General features: G+C 43.4%; 1 protein-coding gene across 1 annotated transcript in view; it reads left to right on the forward strand.

Moving 5' to 3' along the window:
• LOC124795995 (salivary glue protein Sgs-3-like) overlaps positions 1-21,598 on the forward strand; it is a 153,435-nt gene that overhangs the window by 34,804 nt on the left and 97,033 nt on the right. The gene's annotated exons all lie outside the window — the stretch shown is intronic.

A 21,598-nucleotide genomic window follows, 5' to 3' on the forward strand; every position in this document is an offset into this window, starting at 1 on the left:
CACAACAGAAGAAATTAGTAGTCTTATCCGAGCTCTGAAAGATGGTGAAGCTGTTGGGGTAGACAAAGTACACATAGAATTTCTAAAACACTTTGGCAAAAGAAGTACTGACTGTTCTTCAACAACTGCCTAGAAACGTTCAACATTTCGAAGCTCTGGAGACAATCTCGTGTTGTTGTGTTGATCAAGCCCGGAATATTACCAGACGACCCGAAAAAGTTTCGGCAATATCTTTCTTTGCCATCCTTTCAAGCTATTTGAACGAATTCTTCCAGCCCGGCTCATCCCACTCATCGAAGATAATCCCATTAGAGGACAAACCGCCTTCTGTCCTGGACGGTCTTACACAGGTCAGGTACTGAATCTCACCCAGCGTATCGAGGACGATTTCGAGAAAGGTCTTCTCAACAGTGCTACCTTTGTTGACCGGAGTGCAGCCTACGACACAGTGAATATTAGGAAACGTCTCTAAAAGTGTACAACACAACCAAAGATTACAACTTTATGAAGATCAGTGCAGAGCTCCTCAGTAAAAGAAGATTTTATGTTAAGCAAACGTGCAAAACGTGTGATACGTAATAGTGGGATTCTTATGTCTAACCCGTCCTATTTTTTAACCAGAAGTCCAGTTCCTAGCTATTTCGTTTTTGGTGTTTTCTGTGTTCATTTATTCGATTTCATACCACGTCCAGTGCGACAAGTGGTGTAAGTCCAACACGTGAAGTGAAATGAGGAAAGGAAAGCGTGATACACAGCCATGCCGGTAAATTCGTTTGTTCGGTGAGAGACTACTTTCAGAAACAATGGAAAAATATGAGCCCTTATTTCCTACTAGTCATGTTGTAAGGAGATCTGCTGAAAAGTAAACAAAAACACTTTTGTAACGATATGTAAACAACAGTCCAGTGTACACTCAGATACCAAAAAGACATGCGACAGCGATATGCACATATACAGATGGCGGTAGTACCGCGTACGCAGGGTATAAAGGGGTAGCGCATTGGCGGAGCTGTCATTTGTACTCAGGTGATTTATGTGAAAAGATTTCCGACGTGGTTACGACCGCCCGATAGGAATTAACGGACTCTGAATGCGGAATGGTAGTTGGTCCTAGACGCATGGGATATTTCATTTCAAAAATCGTTAAGGAATTCAATATTCCGAGATCCACAATCTCAGAAGTGTGCTGAGAATACCAAGTATCAGGTGTTACGGCTCACCACGGACATCGTAGTGGCCGATTGCCTTCACTTAACCACCGAGAGCAGCGGCGTTTACGTAGAGTTGTCAGTGCTAACAGATGAGCAATACTGTGTGAAATAACCACAGAAATCAATGTGGGCCGTACGACCTACTTGTCCCTTAGGACAGTATAGCGAAATTTGGTGTTAATGGGCAATGGCAGCAAACGACCGACCGGAGAGCCTTGACTAACAGCACGACCTCGCCTGCAGTGTCTCTCCTGGTCTCGTGACCGTATCGGCTGGACCCTAGACGATTGGAAAACTGTGGCCTGGACAGGTGAGTCCAGATTTCAATTGCTATTAGCTGATGTTAGGGTTCGAGTGTTGCGCAGACCCCACGAAACCATGGACCCAAGTTGTCAACAAGGCACTGGTGCTGGCTTCGTTATGGCGTGGGCTGTGTTTATGTGGAATGGAGTGGGTTCCCTGGTCTGGTCCAACTGAACCGTTCATTGACTGGAAAATGATTAAGTTCGGGTACTTGGAGACTATTTGCAGCCGTTCCCAAACAGCGATGTGATTTTTATGGGTGACAATGCGCCTGTGACCGGTCCACAGTTGTTCGCGATTAGTTCGAAGAACATTTGGATAACTAGAGCGAAGGATTTGGCCACCCAGATCGTCCGACATGAACGCCATCGAACATTTATGGGACATAATCGAGAGGTCAGTTCGTGCACTGGCAACACTTTCGTAATTATGGACAGCTATAGAGCCTGCATGGCTCAGTATTTCTACAGGGGACTTTGAACGACTTGTTGAGTCAATGGCACATCCTACTGCTGACCTACGCTGGGGAAAAGGAGGTCAGACGCGACAGTAGGAGGAATCCCGTTACTTTTGTCACCTTTGTGTAGGGTGTGATGACACTGACACGACTAGGCTGCGGGCACCAGGAAAGAAGTGGCTGAGGAAGAAGCAAGTGACAACTTTCGCGATTTTCAGAACGACGCTTTTCGTCGTCATTTGTGTCACTATTTTAAGAGAAGGGCCTTCTCATACTATAGAAACTGCTCCTGTCGGCTCCCGCCTCACACAGGTACACTACGACCAGCATCCCCACGAGAGACAGCAAGCCACAATGAATTACGCCTGAAGAATAAAAGGTGCATAAGCGAAATCACTTCACAAAAAATATCAATCTTAAATAACAGGAGGGTGCGACCCAAATAATCTAATGAAAGGCCCCTGGTTATCTCTCTCCAACCCGTAGTAGCTTCTACAGGGAAATAACAAACCATGCAATACACAGCCAAAAGAACCTTATTAAATTTACATAAAGATATGCCTGAAGGCAATGAACTTCAATAAGAATACTTAAACAGAAAACTGGAAGGACAGCGGCGTGGCAGAAAGTCCACACCGTCGAGCTTACCTTAAATAATACAAGTACAGTAACCTTATTGACACGTGGCTCCTCTCAGCTTGCACGACATTGCCGCTCCCATCATTTTAAAAAAAATTAAAAAAGATTTTTCAATTTTAACTACCGCTTTTACCAGATGACGGTGTATTGGACGTGAAGAGTGGGGAGTGGCTACACAGCAATGTTCAACGTTACCATGTTATAAATTGCGTATATTGCCTGACGATGCACCGATAAGTGGTGCGAAACCAGTCGCAGATTTAATAAAAATCACTGATACAGCCAGTGCGGAATTTTCTTTGGAAGAATATCGAAGTTTGACTGTGGTTGCCCGCCCAACATAACAACATGTTACGTGAATAAATGTGCTTAGCTGGTGCGCAACAGGACATCTAAAACATAGTTCAATAACATACTTGATTAAAGACACGTAATGACCATAACAAATACAGAATTTTAAGAAAAGGTAACCGTTTAAACGTATCTAGAAGAACGGTTTAATACAAAAAGGTATTTAAACCAATACGATGAGAAAGCCGTTCCACAGCACATCCCTGAAGCTAGGCTGCGCTCAAAAATCTCTTACACATGTCAAGTACACATTAACGAGACACAAGCAAAATTACACAGTAAGCTGCTAACAAGGACAACTCAGACCAATGGAGGCTAGATCAACATTCAATTACGTAGCGGCAGGCAGGTCGACAGAACCGACAGCCACAAGGTTTACGCAGCAAAGTCATGCATCGGCGACACAAGCAAGCCAGCAACAACAGGTCACTTAATCACCGCACGAATAGCCCTCGAAACGCTCGCAGCCGATTAACCCACCAACTGTCCCCAAGTAGGAAATAGCAAGCGCGCCAAGACACGGAAAGCCGCCGGCCACGCTCCGCCAGCCTCCGCCTCTGGCCCGGAAGGCTGCCCGCCCTCAGCTCGTCTGTCTCTCTGTTGCTACGGCTGCTCCCCAAGAACTGCAGCGCCACCTCGCAAAGTGCAAGCGAGACAGGCCTCACCAAAAGATCGGAAAAGGAATCGAGGCGAGCCAGCACGGCCAAGGTACATCGGGCAGGTGCTAAAATGCTTGTTAATGCGCTACTGGCCATAAAATTGCTACACCACGAAGATGACATGCTACAGACGCAAAATTTAACCGACAGGAACAAGAAGCTGTGATATGTAAATTATTAGCTTTTCAGAGCATTCATACAAGGTTGGCGCCGGTGGCTACACCTACAACGTGCTGACATGAGGAAAGTTTTCAACCGATTTGTCATACACAAACAGCAGTTGACCGGCGTTGCCTGGTGAAGCGTTGTTGTGATGCCTCGTGTAAGGAGGAGAAATTCGTACCATCACGTTTCCGACTTTGATAAAGGTCGGATTGTTGCCTATCGCGTTTGCGGTTTATCGTATCGCGACATTGCTGCTCGCGTTGGTCGAGATCCGATGACTGTTAGCAGAATATGGAATCGGTGGGTTCAGGAGGGTAATACGGAACGCCGTGCTGGATCCCAACGGCTTCGTATCACTAGCAGTCGAGATGACAGGCATCTTATCCGCATGGCTGTAGCGGATCGTGCAGCCACGTCTCGATCCCTGAGTCAACACATGGGGACGTTTGCAAGACAACAACCATCTGCACGAATAGTTCGACGACGTTTGCAGCAGCATGGACTATGAGCTCGGAGACTATGGCTCTGGTTACCCTCGACGCTGCATCACAGACAGGAGCGCCTGCGATGGTGTACTCAACGACGAACCTGGGTGCACGAATGGCAAAACGTCATTTTTTGGATGAATCCAGTTTCTGTTTACAGCATCATGAGGGTCGCATCCGTGTTTGGCGACATCGCGGTGAACGCAAATTGGAAGCGTGTATTCGACATCGCCATACTGGTGTATCACCCGGCGTGATGGTATGGGGTGCCATTGGTTACACGTCTCGGTCACCTCTTGTTCGCATAGTCGGCACATTGAACAGTGGACGTTACATTTCAGATGTGTTACGACCCGTGGCTCTACCCTTCATTCGATCCCTGCAAAATCCTACATTTCAGCAAGATATTGCATGACCGCATGTTGCAGGTCCTGGCGAGCACATTCTCCAGATCTCTCACCAATTGAAAACGTCTGGTCAATGGTGGCCGAGCAACTGGCTCGTCACAATACGCCAGTCACTACTCTTGATGAATCATGTTGAAGCTGAATGGGCAGGTGTACCTGTACACGCCATCTAAGCTCCGTACGACTCAATGCCCAGTGGTATCAAGGCCGTTATTACGGCCAGATGTTGTTGTTCTGGGTACTGATTTCTCAGGATTTATGCACCCAAATTGCGTGAAAATGTAATCACGTGTCAGTTCTAGTATAATATACACTCCTGGAAATGGAAAAAAGAACACATTGACACCGGCGTGTCAGACCCACCATACTTACTCCGGACACTGCGAGAGGGCTGTACAAGCAACGATCACACGCAAGGCACAGCGGACACACCAGGAACCGCGGTGTTGGCCGTCGAATGGCGCTAGCTGCGCAGCATTTGTGCACCGCCGCCGTCAGTGTCAGCCAGTTTGCCGTGGCACACGGAGCTCCATCGCAGTCTTTAACACTGGTAGCATGCCGCGACAGCGTGGACGTGAACCGTATGTGCAGTTGACGGACTTTGAGCGAGGGCGTATAGTGGGCATGCGGGAGGCCGGGTGGACGTACCGCCGAATTGCTCAACACGTGGGGCGTGAGGTCTCCACAGTACATCGATGTTGTCGCCAGTGGTCGGCGGAAGGTGCACGTGTCCGTCGACCTGGGACCGGACCGCAGCGACGCACGGATGCACGCCAAGACCGTAGGATCCTACGCAGTGCCGTAGGGGACCGCACCGCCACTTCCCGGCAAATTAGGGACACTGTTGCTCCTGGGGTATCGGCGAGGACCATTCGCAACCGTCTCCATGAAGCTGGGCTACGGTCCCGCACACCGTTAGGCCGTCTTCCGCTCACGCCCCAACATCGTGCAGCCCGCCTCCAGTGGTGTCGCGACAGGCGTGAATGGAGGGACGAATGGAGACGTGTCGTCTTCAGCGATGAGAGTCGCTTCTGCCTTGGTGCCAATGATGGTCGTATGCGTGTTTGGCGCCGTGCAGGTGAGCGCCACAATCAGGACTGCATACGACCGAGGCACACAGGGCCAACACCCGGCATCATGGTGTGGGGAGCGATCTCCTACACTGGCCGTACACCACTGGTGATCGTCGAGGGGACACTGAATAGTGCACGGTACATCCAAACCGTCATCGAACCCATCGTTCTACCATTCCTAGACCGGCAAGGGAACTTGCTGTTCCAACAGGACAATGCACGTCCGCATGTATCCCGTGCCACCCAACGTGCTCTAGAAGGTGTAAGTCAACTACCCTGGCCAGCAAGATCTCCGGATCTGTCCCCCATTGAGCATGTTTGGGACTGGATGAAGCGTCGTCTCACGCGGTCTGCACGTCCAGCACGAACGCTGGCCCAACTGAGGCGCCAGGTGGAAATGGCATGGCAAGCCGTTCCACAGGACTACATCCAGCATCTCTACGATCGTCTCCATGGGAGAATAGCAGCCTGCATTGCTGCGAAAGATGGATATACACTGTACTAGTGCCGACATTGTGCATGCTCTGTTGCCTGTCTCTATGTGCCTGTGGTTCTGTCAGTGTGATCATGTGATGTATCTGACCCCAGGAATGTGTCAATAAAGTTTCCCTTTCCTTATTTCAATTTCCAGGAGTGTATTTGTCCAATGAATACCCGTTTATCATCTGCATTTCTTCTTGGTGTAGCAATTTTAATGGCCAGTAGTGTATTTTGTTCTAAAAAAACCGGCAATTATCATAGGATAGTACACTTTTCAGAAGTGGTTTGCGACACAGTTTTTGACAAATCTCACAGTACCTCTCTCTTTGTTACGGACAATTCTCCGCATCACTGTGATTCATGGTAAGACATCATCTTTGGCAAAAAGGAAAGACGAAATCATTCAGTGACCGAAAAGGCAAGATGTGGCTCTCAGTAGATCTGAAGAAGGCTAAAGTGTTCGAATACAGCACAAACGAAGTTATTTCCAACATGTATCTCGTCAGGAAATCGATAGGCTTCCTGAGTAGAATTGCCATCTCAAGGTTGAAGGTTGAACGTAGGTATACATACCACAAATAAAAAATTACGTTGCTGTAAACAATAAGAACTTCACCTCTAATGTTGGGAATCTCTTTCTAGAAGCCGTCAGTCAAGCGACTAGTGAGATATGGAAATAGATGAACAGCACTGCAGGATTCACCAGAGAGGCCTTGATACGCCTGGGCATTGAGTCAAACAGAGCTTGGATGGCGTGTACAAGTACAGCTGCCCATGAAGCTTCAACACGATACCACAGTTCAACAAGAGTAATGACTGGCGTATCGTGACGAGCCAGTTGCTCGACCACCATTGACCAGACGTTTTCAATTGGTGAGAGATCTGGAGAATGTGATCGCCAGGGCAGCAGTCGAACATTTTCTGTATCCAGAAACGCCCTTACAGGACCTGCAACATGCGGTCGTGCATTATCCTGCTGAAATGTAGGGTTCTACAGGGATCGAATGAAGGGTAGAGCCACGGGTCGTAACACATCTGAAATGTAACATCCACTGTTCAAAGTGCCGTCAATGCGAACAAGAGGTGACCGAGACGCGTAACCAATGGCACCCCATACCATCACGCCGGGTGATACGCCAGTATGGCGATGACGAATTCACGCTTCCAACGTGCGTTCACCGCGATGTCGCCAAACGCGGATGCGACCATCATGATGCTGTAAACAGAAACTGGATTCATCCGAAAAAATGACGTTTTGCCATTCGTGCACCCAGGTTCGTCGTTGAGTACACTATCGCAGGCGCTCCTGTCTGTGATGCAGTGTCGAGGGTAACCACAGCCATAGTCTCCGAGCTCATGGTCCATGCTGCTGCAAACGTCGTCGAACTGTTCGTGCAGATGTTTGTTGTCTTGCAAACGTCCCCATGTGTTGACTCAGGGATCGAGACGTGGCTGCACGACCCGTTACAGCCATGCGGATAAGATGTCTGTCATCTCGACTGCTAGTGATACCAGGCCGTTGGGATCCAGCACGGCGTTCCGTATTACCCTCCTGAACCCACCGATTCCATATTCTGTTAACAGTCATTGGATCTCGACCAACGCGAGCAGCAATGTCGCGATACGATAAACCGTAATCGCGATAGCATACTATCCGATCGTTATCAAAGTCGGAAACGTGATGGTACGCATTTCTCCTCCTTACACGAGGCATCACAACAACTTTTCACCAGACAACGCCGGTCAACTGCTGTTTGTGTATGAGAAATCGGTTGGAAACTTCCCTCATATCAGCACGTTGTAGGTGTCGCCACCGGCTCCAACCTTGCGTGAATGCTCTGAAAAGCAAATCATTTGCATATCACAGCATCTTGTTCCTGTCGGTTAAAATTCGCGTCTGTAGCACGTCATCTTCGTGGTGTAGCAATTTTAATGGCCAGTAGTGTAATTCATGCCTTCCCACTGCTGCTGTCGCTTCTCAATGTCACTACCTCTCTCTTCCTCGTTGCCTCTGTCATAGACTCTGTTTCTCACTCTCATTGGCTCTCAACCACTTCCACTTTCTCCTTCTCTTTATTCCTGTCCCACTGGCACTGTCTCCTTCACATTTTTCCAAGAACTGTTCTGTCATTGCCTATTCGTTTCCACTGCCATTGTGTCCTTCTCTTTGTCTCGTTGTCTCCTTCTGTACCACAACCGTTACCTACTATCTTCCGGTATTTATTGTTTTTCCCCCTCTTTCCCACTGCCACTGTCTCTTTCTCTCAGCAAAAATAGCGCAGATATGTTCCCATTTCAAAGTTTTAGCGAATATTTTTAAAAGTGCTGGGGAAGGTAAAATGAGGCAGCCCATTTCTCAGTCATAATCTTTTAAACAAGAACATATTCGCATTTTTTGTGCTCCGACAGGAGATTTTTCTCCTCTGTTTCCCTTCTTTTCCGTGCCACAGCAGAGCATGTCAGTCATATTAAATGAACTTTATCGGTCAGTAAAACTTTGATAGTTGACTTACGTGGTACTGAAATCACGTAAAACGAATGTTACACCTTAGATTTTACGTGCGCAAAAATTTTGCATGTGTTTCAGCACTATAACATAGGGTTCCCAGAACCCTTCTGATGACACTTTACAGAACAGTTCTTCAGGCTGTGTCTCTTTATAAACTACGTTCTCGCCTAACACTGGATTTTATTCGGTATTTTATGTCTACAACTAGGGTAACCTCGAACCTCTGCCGCGCGGGGTAGCCGCGTGGTCTTAGGCACGTTGCCACGGTCCGCGTGGCTCCTCCCATCGGAGGTTCGAGTCCTCCCTCGGGCACGGGTGTGTGTGTGTTGCCTTTAGCTTAAGTTTAAGTTAGATAAAGTAGTGTATAAGCCTAGGGATCGATGACTTCATCAGTTTGGTCCCATAGGAACTTACCAAAAATTTCCAAATTTCTCTCGAACCTCTGCATCTCTGAAACTGATAAAGATAGAAAGAAAATTTTCATTGTTGATCGAGATGGGGGTCTTAGGAATGTATCATAAGGATTTCAGGTATATGCTGATATATTCTTCTTCGAAGCCACCGCTCGGTTTTGGTAAGAAAAAATACTTTTTTTTCTAAGGAACTGCCAATGAACTAATGATGCCATCGTAAGCCCCTTAAGGCGTTCTGTAGACCACGTCAAACGCAAAAATAACCAACAGATTTTCTCCGTTTGCCTAAGCAGGAGAAATTTAAAATATTCCTACTTTGACCCTGTACTGTAGCATAGTGACACTAAGATGACGATTCTGTTGGGCATAAAAATAATTCATAGCCAAAGAGTATCCAAAACATTTGACACTACCTACCACCAACAGAACCCGAGGTTCGATCCCCGGAAATATCCCGATTTTATGTACGGATTTTTGAAGTATATTAGTTAGCGCATGCTGTCGAATGCGTACCGATACATTATACAGCTTGTATCTGCAAACAACAAAACATTTTCCATTTTTTTCTTTTTTTCTTTTTCGTTAATTTCGGACTGAAAATCGTTACGTATCGCGTTATTTAGCCTGTTACTTAACGCTCCTTGCTTCCCTTGTTTAACACTTTAAAATCACGCGCCACTCACCATATAAGAACGAAATGAAACAATTGAGCATTACTTTGCTATAACAACACGTGAATTGTTGGCAGAAGCCTTCTTCTTTTATAAAAATAATAGCAAATGCGTATAAGAGCAAAGAATGTCAACAGCAAAAGAAATAAACACATTAAGATGTCATAAACAAAGTAAGCAAGCCCATAATATCAGAACAACAATAAGAAGTTAAATGACGCGATATTTAGTTATTATCAATCGAAGTTTAACGAAAAACAAAAAAAATTGAAAAAGTTTTGTTGTTTGCAGATGACAAGCTGTACTATGTATGATAGTGTAAATCTACCAGCATATACAGCTAAGAGTATCGTGAGGTATGTGGAAAACATATATAACCATATTATTTCCACATTTAGTACTCTACTCTAGACCTGATTTCCCTCCCCTCCCCCCCTCTCTCCGCCCCTCTCCACCCTGCCCCCCCCCCCCCCCCCAAGAACCACGGACCTAGTCGTTGGTGGGGAGGCTTGAGTGCCTCAGCGATACAGACAGCCGTACCGTAAGAGCAACCACAATGGAGGGGTATCTGTTGAGAGGCAAGACAAACATGTGGTTGCTGAAGAGGGGCAGCAGCCTTTTGAGTAGTTGTAGGGGCAACAGTCTGGATGACTGATTTGCCCTTGCAACCCAATAAAACCGGCCTTGCTGTGCTGGTACTGCGAACAGCTGAAAGCAAGGGGAAACTACAACCTCATTTTTCCCGAGGGCATGCAGCTCTATTGTATGGTTAAATGATAATGGCGTCCTCTTGGGTAAAATATTCCGGAGGTAAAATAGTCCCCCATTCGGATCTCCGGGAAGGGACGATTTAGGAGGACGCCGTTATCAGGAGGAAGAGAACTGGCGTTCTATGGATCGGAGCGTGGAATGTCAGATCACTTAATCGGGCTGGTAGATTAAAAAATTTAAAAAGGTAAATGGATAGGTTGAAATTAGATACAGGAGGAATTAGCGAAGTTCTGTGGCAGGAGGAACAGGACTTCTGGTCAGGTGAATGCAGGGTTATAAATAAAAAATCAAATAGGGGTAATGCGAAAGTAGATTTAACAATGAATAAAAAATATGAACGATGATAAACTACTGTGAACAGCATGGTGAACGCATTATTGTAGCCAAGATAGACACGAAGCCAACACCAGCCACAGTAATTCAAGTTTATTTGCTAACTAGCTCCGCAGATGAGGAGGAGATTGAGGAAATGTATAACGCGATGAAAGAAATTATTCAGAAAGTTAAGTGAGACGAAAACTTCATAGAGATGGGGGACTGGAATTCGATAGTAGGAAAAGGAGAAGAAGGAAAAGTCGTTGGTAAATATGGACTGGGGAAAGGAATGAAAAAGGAAGCCGCCTGATAGAATTTTGCACAGAGCATAGTTTAATCATCGCTAACACTTGGTTTAAGAATCATGAAAGAAGGTTGCATACGTAAAAGGGACCTGGAGACACCGGAAGGTTTCAGATTGATCCTATAATGGCTAGACAGAGATTTCGGAAACAGCTTTTAAATTGTAAGACATTTCCTGGGGCAGATGTGGACTCTGATCACAATTTATTGGTTATGAACTGCAGATTAAAACTGAAGAAACTACAAAAAGATAGGATTTTAAGGAGATGGAATGTGGATAAACTGAAAGAACTTCACGTTCTAGAGAGTTTCAGAGGGAGCATTAGGGAACGATTGACAAGAACAGGGGAAAGGAATACGGTAGAAGAAGAATGGGTACCTTTGAGAAATGAAATAGTGAATGCAGCAGATGATCAAGTAGGTAAAAGGACGAGGGTTAGTGGCAATCCTTGGGTAACACAAGAGATATTAAATTTAATCGATGAAAAGAGAAAATATACGAATGCAATAAATGAAGCAGGCGAAAGGGTATACATGTCTGAAAAATGAGAACGACAGGAAGTGCAAAATGGCTAAGCATTCTAGAGGACAAGCGTGAAGACGTAGAAGCGTATACCACTAGGGGTAAGGTATATGTCGCCTACAGAAAATTAAGAGACCTTTGGATAAAAGGGAACCACCTACATGAATATCTAGTGCTCAGATGAAAAACCAGTCCTAAGCAAGGAAGGAAAAGCAGAAAGGTGGAAGGAGTATATAGAGGGGAAGAATTTGACAAAGCACTGAAAGTCTTAAGTCGATACATGGCCCCGGGAGTAGACAACATTTCTTTAGAGTTACTGATAGCCTTGGGAGAGCCAGCTCAGACAGAACTCTACCATCTGGTTAGCAAGATGTATGAGACAGGCGAAATACCCTTAGACTTCAAGAAGAATATAATAATTCCAATCCTAATAATACCACGTGTTGACAGGTGTAAAAATTACCGAACTATTAGTTTAATAAGTCACGGCTACAAAATATTGACACGAATTCTTTACACAGGAAGAAAAAACTGGTAGAAGCGGCCTCGGGGGAGATCAATTTGGATTCCATAGAAATGGTGGAACGCGCGAGGCAATACTGACCTTACGACTTATCTTAGAAGATAGATTCAGGAAAGGCAAACCTACGCTTCTAGCACTTGTAAATTTAGTGATAGCTTTTGACATTACTGACTGGAATGCTAACTCAAATTCTGAGGGTGGCAGGCTTAAAAAACGGGGAGCGAAAGGTTATTTACAATTTGTACAGAAACCAGATGGCAGTAATGAAAGTTGAGGAGCATGAAAGGGTTGGGTTGGGTTGTTTGGGGGAGGAGATCAAAAAGCGTGCCCTTTCAAAGGAACCATCCCGGCATTTGCCTGAAGCGATTTAGGAAAACGTAAGTCAGGATGTCCGGACGCAGGACTGAGCCGTCGTCCTCCCGAATGCGAGTCCAGCATGAAAGGGAAGCAGTGTTTGAGAAGAGAGTGGAACAGGGCTGTAGCCTATCCCCAATGTTACAGGTACATGTAGACAGATGCACAATGTGTACAGTGGTGCCGGCCACAGTGGCCGAGCGGTTCTAGGCGCTTCAGTCTCGAACCGCGCGACCGCTACGGTCACAGGTTTGAATCCTGCCTCGGGCATGGATGTGTGTGATGTCCTTAGGTTAGTTAGGTTTAAGTAGTTCTAAGTTCTAGGGGAATGATGACCTCAAATGTTAAGTCCCATAGTGCTCAGAGCCATTTGAATCGTATAGAGTGGTGACAGGGAGATGAGACTCTAGGTTGGCTTACGGGTCTGCCCTTTATCACTTCTTCATGTTTATGCTACGTACATGCAGAAGAGCCAGGCACTAGTTTATAATTTTAGTAAGTGTGAGACAGAGATGACGCTTACTAGAGTCTCCATTCAGTTACCAGGCTGTAACTTTGTTAAGATGCGGGTACACACAGAAACATATGGTACTACAGACCACTAGCCATGGAAGTTCTATTGTTCTAATCGAAACCTTAGGTTGAAGTACTCGCCACAATGAAAGGACAAACAGACAGAGGTACATGTAGACAGATGCACGATGGAACCCAATAACGCTAGTCTAGAGGTATATGCAGTCCAGCTTTGCAAGTCGTTCTTATTGTACAAAGTCCACTGAAGAAAATGCTCACTTGCATAGTATCTGCTGTAGGCTTGTTCATCCGAAACTCTGAAACTCTGCCTTGCTTGACGTATGAGGGTATCTATATACGGAATTTGGGGCATTTTGCTTACAGATGGGACGTGACTGCGTCGCATTTTAACGCCAATTCGAAGTCAGCGAGTGTGAAATCAGCTGTTTCTCAGTGCGTGTGACCTGTTGATGGACTGATGAATGTGGCAAGCACTATTCGTTCCAAGACTTACAGCTAACATTCATACGAAGATGATTTCTTTTTTTCTGGCAGACTTTTCGTGATTCGGTTATTATTATATGCATACAAATTCTGTTGTCTGCATATAGTACTGTGCAAATATTAATGTAAACTGCTAATAAATGATTTTGCATGTAATTTCTGAAAAACGAAATTGTGTGTGTGTCCTAAACTGTGTTATTTATCAATAAAATATTTGTCCCGAATCCCATCTTTCGCATCCAGTAGCCTCATTCACGATATTTGAATCTCTATAACAATTAAAGCTTCGAAAATACGGACTAATTCCATAAGCCTGGATTTCATCAAAGCACGTGGGGCTACTAATTTCACTGTCTTAGAAGTGAAGGGATCAGTGGTACAAATAAAAATATGTGTGCTGAAACTGCCCTTAAACAACTACCAATCTGAATTTCCTTACATTCATGAAATGCAGTGTGAACATTTTGTGGGTTCTGTTTTTAACTCGTTTCACTGTAAACATTGTCAAGTACTTTATCACTTTACATCTGTGTTTACGTGTTATTGATTACTTTTGATGTTGACAGTCCCTTCAGAAAAACTCAAATTACTTCCGTATCTTGATAGTTAAAGGGGTTTCCAGTATCAACTATAAAGAAAAATATTTGTCCATCCATGTACTATCATTTGTCAGAAACCTTGTATCATTATTTTGAAGCTTTTGTTTAAATGAGAGAAATTGTGATTTGTGTCTTTGTATCCTGCCTAAGGCAGCTTCACTGCAGTATGGAGAACAACATGTGTGAAATAATTTATTCCTTGTTGGACAGACAAATAGACCTCCTTCCAGTTCTAATTTCGATATTTTGAATACAACTCATGTTTGGCAAACTATGGTCGAAATTACCAGGGGTGAAGTGGTCAGCACAGTCTCTCAGTTACATGTGAGATGTCACTTTATTTCAAATCATCATGTCAGTCTTCTGACTGGTTTGACGCGGCCCGCCACGAATTCGTTGGAAAACAATGAAAATGTTGTCAGTTGATTGTAGAGCTGCGGTGTTACATTATATTATACGATACGACCCTTTTGTTTACTGCTTAGTTACGAGAAAATGTTAGACTGTGTGGTGTGGAATACTCAAAATGGGTAAATAATGATTTTTAGATACTGTATAAAAACTAATCGATTTCTGATTGAAATAAAACATTATAAGTAGATACAACTTTGTTTCATTTACATACACACAGTATTACGAGCGGTTTTGAATTCCCTTTATACACTGTGTCTTTAGTATGTGGAGGGGTGGCATCACCTCACCCGCTCCCACCCTTGCTTTGGACGTTCGGCGCTGAAGGCCAGCAGGACAGTTTGGGATTAACTTGGACAGACATCCTGTGTAAAAAGGGGCCAAGAACTTCCACTGCTCTGCTACTACGACATGCCACTGTTATACAATTATAAAATCGAAGCCAAACAAAGATTAACTGTTCGATGGTTCCTCAACGAAAAATTGCACATCATATTAGAAGAAATATCGCAATCGCAATTTTGAGACTAAAAGACGTCTTAATTTTCGTAGGCTAGTCTGATCTGATTCTCAGCATAGCCTGTCTCTAACAAAGTCATCATTGACTAGACGTTTAATGTTCCTTCCTTCAGGGATACACAACGAGAATAGCTGCAGAATGGTATGTAACACAAGAGTTGCCTCAACTGTCCTCTGCTACACGTAGCGTCCGCATAATAAAAAGTAGTCTAATGTAACAGAATATTTCAATTAAGTATAAATAATTAGTAAACGTCCGGGTATTCGCTAACTAGCAGGACGCATTTCTGGCTGCTCTCAAAAAGTATAATATTATACGCATTATATGTGTACATTTGAGTGGCGTACAATACTGAGCGATAAAGCGATTTATGTAATGCTATGTACTGGATTATTAAAACTAACATAAATTAAAGTATTTCTCGTTGGTACCTATAACCTGAAATGTACTCACTGTTCAATTACGTCTTTTTCTGTTGAAGACACTTTCAGTATCAAATTTCCTGGCAGATCAAAATTTGTGTGCCAGACCGAGACTCGAATTCGGCACCTTTGCCTTTCGCTGGCAAGTGCTTTACCAACTGAGTTACCAAAGAACGACTCAAGATCCCTCCTCATACTTTTACTTCCGCCAATAACTCATCTCCAACCTTCCAAACTTAACTGGAGTGCTCCTGCGAAATTTGCAGGACTAGCACTGAAGTACTGACGGAAGTAAAGTTACATATTAATTACAGTATTCGACAGAAAAAAGACATAATCAAACAGTGAGTATATTTCAGGATACCAGGTATAAATGAGTAATACATAAATCTTATTTTACAAAATCCAATACACAGCATTACGTAAATCGCTACGTTTCTTTGTTGTTGTTGTTGTTGTAGTCTTCAGTCCTGAAACTGGTTTGATGCAGCTCTCCATGCTACTCTATCCTGTACAAGTTTCTTCGTCTCCCAGTACCTACTGCACCCTACATACTTCTGAATCTGCTTAGTGTATTCATCTCTTGGTCTCCCTCTACGATTTTTAACCTCCACGCTGCCCTCCAATACTAAATTGGTGATCCCTTGATGCCTTAGAACATGCCCCTTATATTTTACAAAATCCAGTACATAACACTACGTCAGACGTTACGTCCCTTAGAACAGTAAAAAGTGTTAGGGGTATAAGTGGTACTCAATTCAGTTCGTTCATTGTTTTTAGGTTTCCATCTCTAAACCTGTAAAAATGGAACACTTGGAGAAACTCCGTGTTGTCCGTCTGTCTGTCTGTCTATCTGCCCGACAGTTAAGAATCCTTTTTCTTAAAAAATTGTAAGTTTATAAAGTTCAAATTTATGTCACATATTAAGATCTACGGTTTCTTGAAGGTTTAAAACTTTTAAGCTTCTAAGTCACTTAAATCGAAAGATACCGCCGTTTATGTTACGTACTACCTGTGATAGACGGTTTCGCTCAGGGATACCTTTATACCTATAACAATCATTCGGTCTACTGTTCTTTTGAATAAGTGAGTAATCGTATTCGTGTAAGATCCTCTGTACATCTCAGACTACTTCTCGTTTCAATCCACTGATATTTGTGCATCGTTGGTCAATTTTTTGTTCTTCATTTCCAATTAAATATACTTGCAGAAATTTATGGTCTTCGTTGAGTAGAGATAGTACTGATCCCGTGTTGTGATAGATTTTTCCTTGGATATAAAAGAAACATAATCAATTTCATCTCTGTTAGTGTTGATCGAAATGACACCGAAAACACTCATTTGGAGGCAGGCGTTATACGCTTTTATATCTTGTTTCTCCGGTCACGGAATGTAAAAATTCCTGCAGAGCTGCTTCCAGTTATGATAATCGAATTTTTCCTTTCATCAACAGAATGCTGGGGTTTCTCTATTGAAATTATTTGCAAATGTTATCCATTTTTCCGATTACGAAATGTTTGTGCTTGTTACTTTCTTTCGTCGGGTCGTAGTGGAATGCTTCATTTGTTAGGTTGTGCCGTTTACTTGTCCTCGCCCGAGCTTCCCAGAGGGTGATATTTTCATGGCTGGCTTGAGTTCGCAGTCCTTCATTATAGGATTGTATTGCAACTCTTGATTCTTCAGTCCGTCCATTGCGTTGTCCTCCAGTTTATCTGCTTCTCACGGTGCTCATTCTCGTTCGTTGGGAACTTAAACGTGCTTCGCTCTCTTCTTCTGTTTAGATTCTTTGCTGTTCTTTTTCTTTTCGCCGTTTTGCTTCAGAACTGGCAAGATGTCCTCTTTCATGTTTGAGAATTGTCTAAAATATAAATCAAATCAACTTTTTACTAACGAATACACTAAGTACACTTTATACACTTTTCACACGCTATTTTAGATTTATACTCAGTCAATGTATCACTTTGACTGCTCACACTTCGTTGTTTGTTTTTATTCATTTGCTGCACTACTTCTCGTTTCCTCCCTTCGTCACTGATAAGAAACTGACGTTCGAACTCACGAACGGTGTTGCCGCGTATACGCCTATCAATGGGCAGCCCCACCAGTGGAGAAATCCAGAACATACCCAAAAGGCTTCGAATGATCCACAGTGTTCCAGAAAATTTCAGACCGTTCGAGAGTATTCTGGAATGTTCCACAATGATCTGGGATGTTTCCGAACATTCTGGAATCTCCTCAAATGTTCGAGACTATCCCTGATCAACGTCCCTGATCAATGTGGAACACTCTGGAATGTTGTGGAATGCTCTCGAATACTCTCGAATTTTCTGGAATGTTCTCAAAATTTGAATACGGTGAAACTTTGCAGCCCTTATATCTTCAAAAGCACGCCCTTCAGGTAGAAACGGAACCTGGTTCATGGATGGTGGATAACGTGCTACCACACCATACAACTCCCTTGATCGTACCTGGACTCGTTTGTGCGTTTTAGCGGCACGCACATTGTACACTTCCTTCTATAATATATATTGATTTTATACTCGAAAACTCACTCATTAAAACCTATATTGTGCGTCCTGTTGGCACAGAATCGTGAAATTTGGCAAGAAGCAAGGTTTCATAATACAAATGAAGGAAAAAATCCGAAAACAGTTAATTTGTAATTATATAACACGAAAATAAATTATCTTTGTAATTTTTTGTCCGTCTGCCTGTTTGTCCCCCTGTTAAACATTTCTCTCTGGAAAAGTTTGACGTATCAAGTTCAAATTTATTTGGCGTATCAAGTTCAAATTTATGTCACGTACCAAGGTCTATGGTCCCTTGGAGGCATAAAAATTGTAAGGGTCTAGGTTAATGCAATAAAAAGATACGACCATTTATGTCACATACTTTGATAGTCAAAAACTCCCTCACCAACCTATAAGGCACTTTCCGTTGATCTAGAATCACGAAATTTGGCAAGCAGCAAAGTTTCACACCACAAGTAATGCAAAGAATCTGAAACTTGTTCAATTGTAATCATATCACATAAAAAATAACTTTAGCCATTTGAACATACATTTCCTTCATCATCCGTCAAAAGCAGAACAGACGGATACTACAGCATGCATATACAAACTGTAAGCTGTAGTAATGTTTTAGTAAGTAAATAAAAGTGTTTTGTTGAATCTTCTTCTACATCTTAACATATATACTAAAGTCCGCTGCTCGCTTCTTTTTTGTATTCGGGGTAGTTTGAGGAACTACTGTAGAGATTTTGATATCGGCTTGGAGTTCCCGGAATCAATATCTTGCCAGTAGCGATGTCGATAACAGGTAAAAATCGTTGAGATTCTCGACTCCCAGTATGGATAAAACAAATACATACATATATAATTATGTTTGTACGGAATCCTCCGAGCGAGAATCCTACTAGCATTTGGCCATTTTTTATTTCCTCTGCATGTAGTAGTTTTCTTGCAAACAAAAGTATTTTTATTTCCTCAGCATGTAGCAGTTTTCTTTCAAACAAATCACATAATTTATGCTGATGTTTTCTGCACGACCGTAACCGCACCCCTAAGTGAACTATGTCTTTCAATGTAGACTAACTGTTTTTCCTCCACGCTTCCACACTTCCAACACTTCACCTGCTGCCCAGGCGAAAATAACCATTAATGACTCGTTCCTGCCACGTGTACTTGGACGTATTAACCAACCTGAAAACATACTATTACTAATAACTATATGAAGTAAATAACTCATATAATGTTATACAGTAAGCTGTAGTCAATCACCAACAAAAAATATTTGCTCTTATACCCCTAACACCCTGTATACTATGAATGAAATGCATACTTAATGAGAGCAGTCAGAAATGCGTCCTCCTCGTATGAATACCAATACAAAAAGGAATGAAGACAGAAGATTAAAAACTCGGACATCGCGAGAGAAAACTGATACACGAAATGTAATCAGCAATGTGGTACAAAAACGCCTATCATCTTCTGTGCTGCGAAGAATAACCACAGCATTAATATTACCACTGCATTAGTATAAAAAAATAGTAAACTGCGCCTTAGATATTACAGCCCTCTAGAAATGGTTAATACCGGAGGCGAGGTGATAAAAACGTAACTTCTGAAATTATATACAGAATGTCTGCAGATAAATTTACATAGCTGTAACAATGGTGTAGTTCAAAATTGTTAAGGCTTTCGTGGCCACTTGTTGACAAACTGCCTATTGGCTTCTGTCTCGGGTTCAGTTCACCACCGGCAATGGAGGGTGAAGCTTTGACAATGTCAGCCACTCGTGCTCTCGAAACGTCAGAAAAATCATTAGATGAACGTCGGCCGAAGAACCCGAGACAGAAGCCAATAGGCAGTTTGTCAATGGTGTAGTTGTTTCATTTCACAAAAACGAGACAGTCATCACTCAGCCTATAAACATAATTGTCTCCTGTCAGTAAATATTTCCTAAAATTTGCACCATGTCACAAAAATGGTATTTTAATGGAGCAACGGAAGGAATGAATACAACGTAACGACAGTTTGAAAATCGCGAACGTATGAGGGGCAGTCAAATGAAAACCAGACCCCTGCCACATCAGGACTATGGAATAGTTACATTCAAAATTTTTCACCACACACTTTAACACATTTATCCCACATGGGAACACGATGCTCCATTCCCGTTTGGTAGAAAGTGGTTGGTCACCGTGACGAATTCACAACTCTACTGTCTACTGCGTTTACTCGTCCAACTGAAACCACGAACATTTTTATTCAGGTGGCCAAAGATGTGAAAATCTGGGCTGTACGGAGGGTGTTGCAGTGTTTCCTAGCCAAATCGCTGAAGATTGTCCGATTGGCAGCGTTGGAACTGGCGTTATCGTGCAAGAGGATGATTCCGCCTGACAGCATTCCGACCGTCCGAGGGCAAACGGCAAAGCCAACAGTGGAAACATCCGACATCTTACGCGCCAAAGAAATCTAAGGCTGTTCACACAAGAAAGATCATTACGACCTCCTTCTTCGACTGTAGGGGCCCTCTGCTCGCCGAGTTCCTCGAGGGTGGGATCACAATCAATACGCAGCGCTATGAAAACTCTTTGCAGAAACTGCGGCGCACCATAAAGTGAAAACATCCTGAAATGCTGTCGAACGGAATTATCATGTTGCACGACAACGTCTGCCCCCCACTTCGTCAATCGGACGAAGGGTAAGCTACAGCGATTTGTTTGGGAAACACTCGGACGTCCTCCGTAAAGCCCTGATCATTCATCGTGTAAAGTTCACATCTTTGGTTGACCTGCAGAAAGATATGCATGGACGTTGCTTTCAGTCGGACGAGAAAGTGCAGGAGTGGATGCGGTTGTGGATCTGTCAGCGTTCTGCGAAACAGGAATTGGTCGTCCCGTCTCCCAGTTGGATAAACTTCTTAACGCGTGTGGTGATTACTTTTGATCTGATCATTCCATGGTCCCGTTATGGCCGATGCTCGGTTTTCGCTTGATTGTATCTTACTTTGCATAAAAAAGAAAGGCAGGAAGGTAGGTGTTTAGTGTAGTGTCGACGACGAGATCATTAAAGACGGAGCATAACATAGTCAGAAACTATCCTGACAGCTTAGGAAAACCTTCTAGATTGCCGAACGGGGATTTCAACACTGGCCCTTCCAAATGCGTATCTAGTATGCTAATTACTGTACCATGACCCTCAGCTACAGAACTTAGTAATGAGTATAGTTAAACATTTTGCCGGAGATTCATAGCCATGAAAAAAAAGGAAAAAAGCAGGTGATTCAAACTTGTAAGGTGCATGGATAATAAGTAGCTGTAGTTTTTGTGATCTTTGCCACAAGTATCTCTATACATGAAGAAGATATAATAAGGGGAGCTATGATGGTATCACAAACTTGACAGACGACATCTGCCAAGTTAGTTGCCTCGAATATTTGTCCCAAGTGGAAGTATTTTAATCAAAAATGATATCTTGCATCATTTACAGGTGTACTAATCATTCTGAACTGTA

The sequence above is a fragment of the Schistocerca piceifrons genome, chromosome 4, assembly GCF_021461385.2.
Source record: "Schistocerca piceifrons isolate TAMUIC-IGC-003096 chromosome 4, iqSchPice1.1, whole genome shotgun sequence".
Classification (NCBI taxonomy): domain Eukaryota; kingdom Metazoa; phylum Arthropoda; class Insecta; order Orthoptera; family Acrididae; genus Schistocerca; species Schistocerca piceifrons.